General features: G+C 39.8%; 1 protein-coding gene across 2 annotated transcripts in view; it reads left to right on the top strand.

The window, feature by feature from the left end:
- Positions 1-4,423: 4,423 nt before the first annotated feature.
- The window catches only part of LOC127005040 (5-hydroxytryptamine receptor-like), a 182,715-nt gene continuing 180,317 nt past the window's right edge, over positions 4,424-6,821 (top strand). For both annotated transcript variants that reach the window (XR_007758243.1, XM_050873489.1), the window contains exon 1: positions 4,424-4,484. The gene's annotated coding sequence lies outside the window, so the exon portion shown is untranslated. The remainder of the gene's footprint in view (positions 4,485-6,821) is intronic.

The following is a 6,821-nucleotide window of genomic DNA, read 5'->3' as shown; positions in this document are numbered from 1 at the left end:
AGGAGGAGGAGGAGGAGGAGGAGGAGGAGGAGGGAAGATAGAGCAATGAAGAGGAAGTAGAAGAGGAAATGGAGGATGAACAAGAGGAAGAGTGAAAAGATTAGTGTGTGTGTGTGTGTGTGTGTGTGTGTGTGTGTGTGTGTGTGTGTGTGTGTGTGTGTGTGTGTGTGTGTGTGCGTTTATCATCACAGTTGTCTTTTCCTTTCCAATATTGATCATTTCTTTTCATTCTCTGTCTCTCTATCTGTCGATCTATCAAATCTATCTCTCCTGTATTTTTCCCTCCCTCCCTCCTCTTTTTCCTCCTTTCCTCCAGTCCCTCCACTCCATTTATCTCCTCCTCATCTTAGCTGTCCTTCTCTCCATTCTTTCCTCCCTCCACCTGTCCACCTTAATCTCTTCTCACCTGTCTAATTAATTGCCGGTGTCTTCTCTCTCTCTCTCTCTCTCTCTCTCTCTCTCTCTCTCTCTCTCTCTCTCTCTCTCTCTCTCTCTCTCTCTCTCTCTCTCTCTCTCTCTCTCTCTCTCTCTCTCTCTCTCTCTCTCTCTCCCAGTATTTTCTTTCCTTTTTCTTTTTTTCTTTCCTTTTTTTCCCTTCTTCTTTGAGTCTTCTTCCTTTTCTTCTTTTCTTTCATTTACTTCATCTATTTCTGTTTCCTTCTTTATTCCTTCTTTTCCTATTCTTCTTCCTCCTCCTCTTTTTCTTCATTTTTTATTCCCATCTTCTTCCTCCAATGCTATCTTCCTCCATTCTTCTTCTCTTTCCTCTTCCCTATCGTCTTTATTTCCTCTTTCCTTCTTCTTATTTTACTTCTTCCTCTTTTTATCTTCCCTTCATCTTTCCTCTTGAATCGTTTTCTCCATCTCTTCCTTCTGCTTATCTTTCTTTCCTTATATCCTTTCTCTTCTCTCTCTCTCTCTCTCTCTCTCTCTCTCTCTCTCTCTCTCTCTCTCTCTCTCTCTCTCTCTCTCTCTCTCTCTCTCTCTCTCTCTCTCTCTCTCTCTCTCTCTCTCTCTCTCTCTCTCTCTCTCTCTCTCTCTCTCTCTCTCTCTCTCTCCCTCTCCTCCATTTACCACTCTCTATCTCTTCTTCCTTCCATTTCCTTCTCCCCCATTCCTGTATTTCCTCCCTCTTCTCTTCTTTCTTTTCATTTTTTAATCTTCCATCTCTTATTTCTTCCCCACTTCCATCTCCTCTTTCTCCTTTCTTACTCCTCGTGTTCTAATTCTTTTTTGTTCCACCTGATGTTGTTGTTTTCCTCTTCCTCCTTTTCCTCTAGTTTTCCCTCCTCCTTTTCCTCCTCTTTCCTTCTCCTCCATTTCTCTTCCTTCCATCCCTTTCTAATTCTATCTATTTCGCATTCCGCTTCCTCCTCTTCCTCCTCCTCCTTCCATTCAGTTAATTACCACATATATTAAGCGTATTATTATTATTATTATTATTATTATTATTATTATTATTATTATTATTATTATTATTATTATTATTATTATTATTATTATTATTATTATTGCTGTTATTATTGTTGTTGTTGTTGTTGTCGTTGTTGCCGCAGCAGTTGGAATCGTTTTCTCATTTCATCGGTACATAAGAGGCAAAGGAGGAGGAGGAGGAGGAGGAGGAGGAGGAGGAGGAGGAGGAGGAGGAGGCATCTTCCCATTTCGGTAAGGTGCCCTGAAGCCTTTGTAGGGATGTGATTGATGTCTGTCTTCCTCCTCCTCCTCCTCCTCCTCTTCCTCCTCCTCCTCCTCCTTTGCCTCATTTTCCATTTCTATCTCCTCGACCTCCGTTTCCTCGATCTTGAATACACACACACACACACACACACACACACACACACACACACACACACACACACACACACACACACACACACACACACACACACACACACACACACACACACACACACACACACACACACACACACACACACACACACACAGAAACATAAGAAGAAGAACAAGAAGAACAATAACAAGAAGAACAAGAAGAAGAAAAAGAAAAAGACGTAATAATAGATAATACCGATATATCTCTCTCTCTCTCTCTCTCTCTCTCTCTCTCTCTCTCTCTCTCTCTCTCTCTCTCTCTCTCTCTCTCTCTCTCTCTCTCTCTCTCTCTCTCTCTCTCTCTCTCTCTCTCTCTCTCTCTCTCTCTCTCTCTCTCTCTCTCTCTCTCTCTCTCTCTCTCTCTGTAATATTGAGAGCTTTGGAATGTAGGCACTGGGAAGGAGGAGGAGGAGGAGGAGGAGGAAGGAGGAAGAAGAAAAGGGGAGGAAGGGAGCAAGTAGGAAAGTAGTTAAGAATAAGATGGAGGAAAGAGAGAGGAAGAAATGTCTCAAAGAATAAGTAATGAGAGAGGAAGAAGGAGGAGGAGGAGGAGCAGGCGGAGGAGGAGGAGGAGGAGGAGGAGGAGGAGGAGGAGGAGGAGTTGTTTGATGTTTGTGTTCATCATAATATTAGTTTTTTTCCGACCACAAAAAAATCACTCTTGTAATATATTGGCCCGTGTGTTTGTTTGTTTGTTTGTTTGTCTGTTTGTTTGTCTGTTTGTCTATCTGTCTTATTCTGCTTTCTTGTTTGTTTTGTTTTGTTTTTTCTTTGTTTTGTTATTTTTTTATTCTTTAGTGATTTTTTTCCCACTTTTATTTTCTCTTTATTTTTCTCTTCTTTTATTTTCTCTTATTTTTTTCTTTATTCCGTTCTCTTTTTGTACCTTTCTTCCTTATTTCCTTCTTAATCTGTACCTTTTTCTTTTGTTTTCCTTCCTTTTTACTTGTTTTTCATTTTCTACTTTCCTTTTCCTTTTCATTTTCTTTTCATTTTCCTGTTTTACTTCCCAATTCTTCCTTCTCTTCCTCTCCAGTTCCCTTTCTCTCTCGCTTCCACTCCTCTTCCTTCCTTCCTTCCTTCCTTTCCTCGTTTCCTCAGACTTTCTTTATAATTTCTAAACTTTTATCTTATCTTTTCGTACAACTTCTCTCTCTCTCTCTCTCTCTCTCTCTCTCTCTCTCTCTCTCTCTCTCTCTCTCTCTCTCTCTCTCTCTCTCTCTCTCTCTCTCTCTCTCTCTCTCTCTCTCTAATATTCAGAGTTAGATAGATAGATAGATAGATAGAGAGAGAGAAAAAAAAAAAGAATAGTAGGTGGAGATAATGACGGGATTAAGAATGGAGAATGAAGAGGAAAGGAGGAGGAGGAGGAGGAGGAGGAGGAGGAGGAGGAGGAGGAGGAGGAGGAGGAGGAAGGTATTTCAAATGGAGGAGAGTGAGAATGTATGTTTAAATCTATTGGAACGAAGAAGTGGAGGAAAAAAGAGGAGGAGGAGGAGGAAAAGCACTAGAAGAGGAATGAAGGAGGGAAGAAGAGAGGAATGGAAATCGAAGTAAAACACACACACACACACACACACACACACACACACACACACACACACACACACACACACACACACACACACACACACACACACACACACACACACACACACACACACACACACACATAAACAAGGACAAACTGAAGAAAACAAACAGAGAAGGAAAGAGGAGTCAAGGAGGAGGAGGAGGAGGAGGAGAAGGAGAAGGAGGAGGAGGAGGAAGAGGAAGATAAGACAACATGGAGGCGACAGGGAATAAGGCCAAAGAGGAGCATAAAGAGGAAGCAAGAGGAGGAGGAGGAGGAGGAGGAGGAGGAGGAGGAGGAGGAGCATGCTGATAATTCTTCCTTGTTAAGATTAGGGTTATCAAGGTAGGCTAAAGGGAGGAAAAATTCTCTCTCTCTCTCTCTCTCTCTCTCTCTCTCTCTCTCTCTCTCTCTCTCTCTCTCTCTCTCTCTCTCTCTCTCTCTCTCTCTCTCTCTCTCATTCTTTTTCTCTCTCTCCTTCTCCCTTTCTCACATTTCGTAATAAACTCTTTCTTATTTTCTCATTATTTCTTTTCTCTCTTTCTCTTTTTTTCTCTTATTTTCTTTTTGTCTCTCTATTTCCTTTCTATTTTTCGTAGTTAATACTTTCTCTGTTTCAGTTAATAATTATTCCACTATTTGTCTCTCTATCTCTTTATCTCTCTCTTTATCTCTCTTTATCTCAGTTAGTGATCTCTATTTCTCTATCTCTCTCACTGTTACTAAATTTATCTCTCTCAGTCATTGATTATCGCTCTTTTTTTTTCTCTTTATCTTTCTCTCCATCTCTCCATCTCTATATTTCAGTTAGTTATTTCAATTTCTTTCTCTCTCTCTGTCTATTTCTATCTCTCACATTCTTTAGTAATTATCTATCTACTTTTTCCTAATTATATCCTTCATTAATTATCTCTATTTCTTAATGATTATCTCTTTCACTTATTCATTATCCCTTTCTCGTTTTCATTTATTAATTTCCTATCTCTCATTATCTCCCTCACTAACTATCTCTCTTCTCTTCTACAGGTGTGCCAGGACAGGTGCGCCACGCCAGTTCGATTCCCTCTCACACACTCAGGTAAGAAGAAGAAACACCTTTGTCACCTGTTCTCATTTAGGTCAGGTAAGGAAGATGAAGCATGGATGGGCAGGCCACAGATAGACTATGCTTTTATATATAACATGAATGAATACTGTAATATTTTTGTTGATTTATTTGCTAAGGACTTCGTTAACCTTAATAAGAAATGTATATAGAGTATATACTACTATAGCGTATATAGAGTGAGTAGTGAGTCGTTGCGTGTTGCGGCTTGCTCGCGAAAGTGCTGCGTTGATATGGCCGGCCGAGCCAGGGGCGTGAGGGATTTCTGTTACGTTTGTGTGAGTCCCACATGCGATAAGTGGATTGGATGCTGTCTGTGTCCTAAATGGTGTCATTGGAAATGTGCTCATCTGTCTGAAATTAAGCAGGAGAATATACCTAAAATAAATTGTATTTGCAACCCATGCCTCCATAAAGCATCTCTGGCTACCAAAATTGTGGAAAAATGAATGAATTCAAGCACGAATCTGTCTGTGGTTAAGGATGAAGTTCAATCAAGGGCTGTGAAGGTGCAGGAGGAGCTGGAATCAGTTTATTACACGCTTAAACGTGCTGAGCATGCTGAATCCAGCTGGGCTGAGGTGGCAAAGAGAGGCAAGAAGGTCAAGAAAAATCTCTTAGTTGTAAAAGCTTTTACACAGGAAAAGAAGGCAACAGACATGAAGGATGAAGTCTCCCAGGTGTTGAATGGTATTCAAACAACTGAATCAGGATTTACAAATAGAGGTAACATTGTCATGAACTTTGATAATGAGAACACAAGGGCTGAGGCTGCTCAAAAACTGGAGTCTGCTGAGCAAATTAATACCAAGAGTGTTGGAAAGATGAAACCAAAGATCATGATATGCAATGTGCATAAAGAGGAGACCAAGGAAAAAATAAAGGAGACCATCTTAGACCGCAATGAGTTCTTACACGCTATTGAGGGTGTTGAGGATAAGATTGACTGGTTTTTAGTAAGCCTGCAGCTGGCGGCACGATGCACTACATTCTGAGGTGTGATCCAACTGTGAGAGACAGATACCATGCAATTATATGCTATCATTGTCAGAGATACGGCCATCTTGAGGCCAACTGTACTGCCAAGACCAATGGAGACGCCCCAAATTGTTTCAAATGCGCTGGCAATCATAAATCACAGGAGTGCACCATGGCTGTGAAGAAATGTATTAATTGTGTGAGGTACAAAAAGCCTGAAATCAACCACTCAGCGAGTGACCAGTGTTGTGTAGTTCTCCAGACTGAAATTGAGAGAATTCGTAACATTACCGATCATGGCTATTAATTAGTGTCTGTTCTCAAAGATAAATTGTGTGTGATGAATGTTCAGTGTTCTGGAAATAATCGTTGGATATTTAATTGATACTCTAATGAAAATATCAGACATGAACACTGAACTAATGGTTATAGGTAATATTATTCGTGAAAGAAATTAAGACACTCACTCACTACGATGTTTGAGAATAAGTGCATCGAAGACTATTATTGAGGCTAACGTTGTAATTGTTGACGGCCCTCGAGAGCACTGCATCAACGGCGGAGCAGGGCCTGAAACCTCATCAACTGTAAACGGTAAACGGTAAAAAAGATTTGTACGTTGATGAGTAGCGTTAAAGTCATTCATGTGTTAATGATTTAGCTGATAATGTTTTTTTATTTTTGTATTGTAAGTTGAAATGGTAGAAGAGGAAGAAAAAGGAGAAAACTATATAAAAAGGGCGAATATAGGGGAAGGGATGAAAACTAAAGGAGGAAGAAGAAAAAGAAGGAAGAGGAAGATAAATAGAAAAAAAACAAGAGGAAAAAGAGGAGAAAAAGAAGAGGAAGCAAATCGAAAAAAAACATGAGGAAGAAAAAGAGTAAGAAAGAGGAGGAGGAAAAGGAGGATAAGCAGAATATAAAAGAAAAAGAAGAAAAATGAGGAGGAGGAAAAGAATAAAGAGGAAGAAAATCAGAAAACGGAAGGAAGAAAAAAGATGATGAAAGAGGAGACGAAGAAAGGGGAATATAAGCAGGAAGAGACAAAAAAGAAATAGCAGGAGGAGAAGAAGAAAGAAAAGCAGAAAAAAACAGAAGGAAGAAAATAAAGGAAGAAAAGAAGACAATTAAGAGAGAGAGAGAGAGAGAGAGAGAGAGAAATCAATGCATTTTCCTCCTGACCGTTAATGAAAAAAAAAAGAGAAAAAGAAAGTAGGAAGGAAATTAAGACGAGAAAAAAAAAGAATCGAAAGAAAGTTAAGACAAAAGGCCGAAGAGAATAATAAGAAAAAGTTGAAGAAATTCTGATCCGACTCTTTGTGAAGGAATTAA

Source organism: Eriocheir sinensis, chromosome 29 (assembly GCF_024679095.1).
Source record: "Eriocheir sinensis breed Jianghai 21 chromosome 29, ASM2467909v1, whole genome shotgun sequence".
Lineage (NCBI taxonomy): Eukaryota > Metazoa > Arthropoda > Malacostraca > Decapoda > Varunidae > Eriocheir > Eriocheir sinensis.
This window is presented reverse-complemented; position numbering and strand designations above follow the sequence as displayed.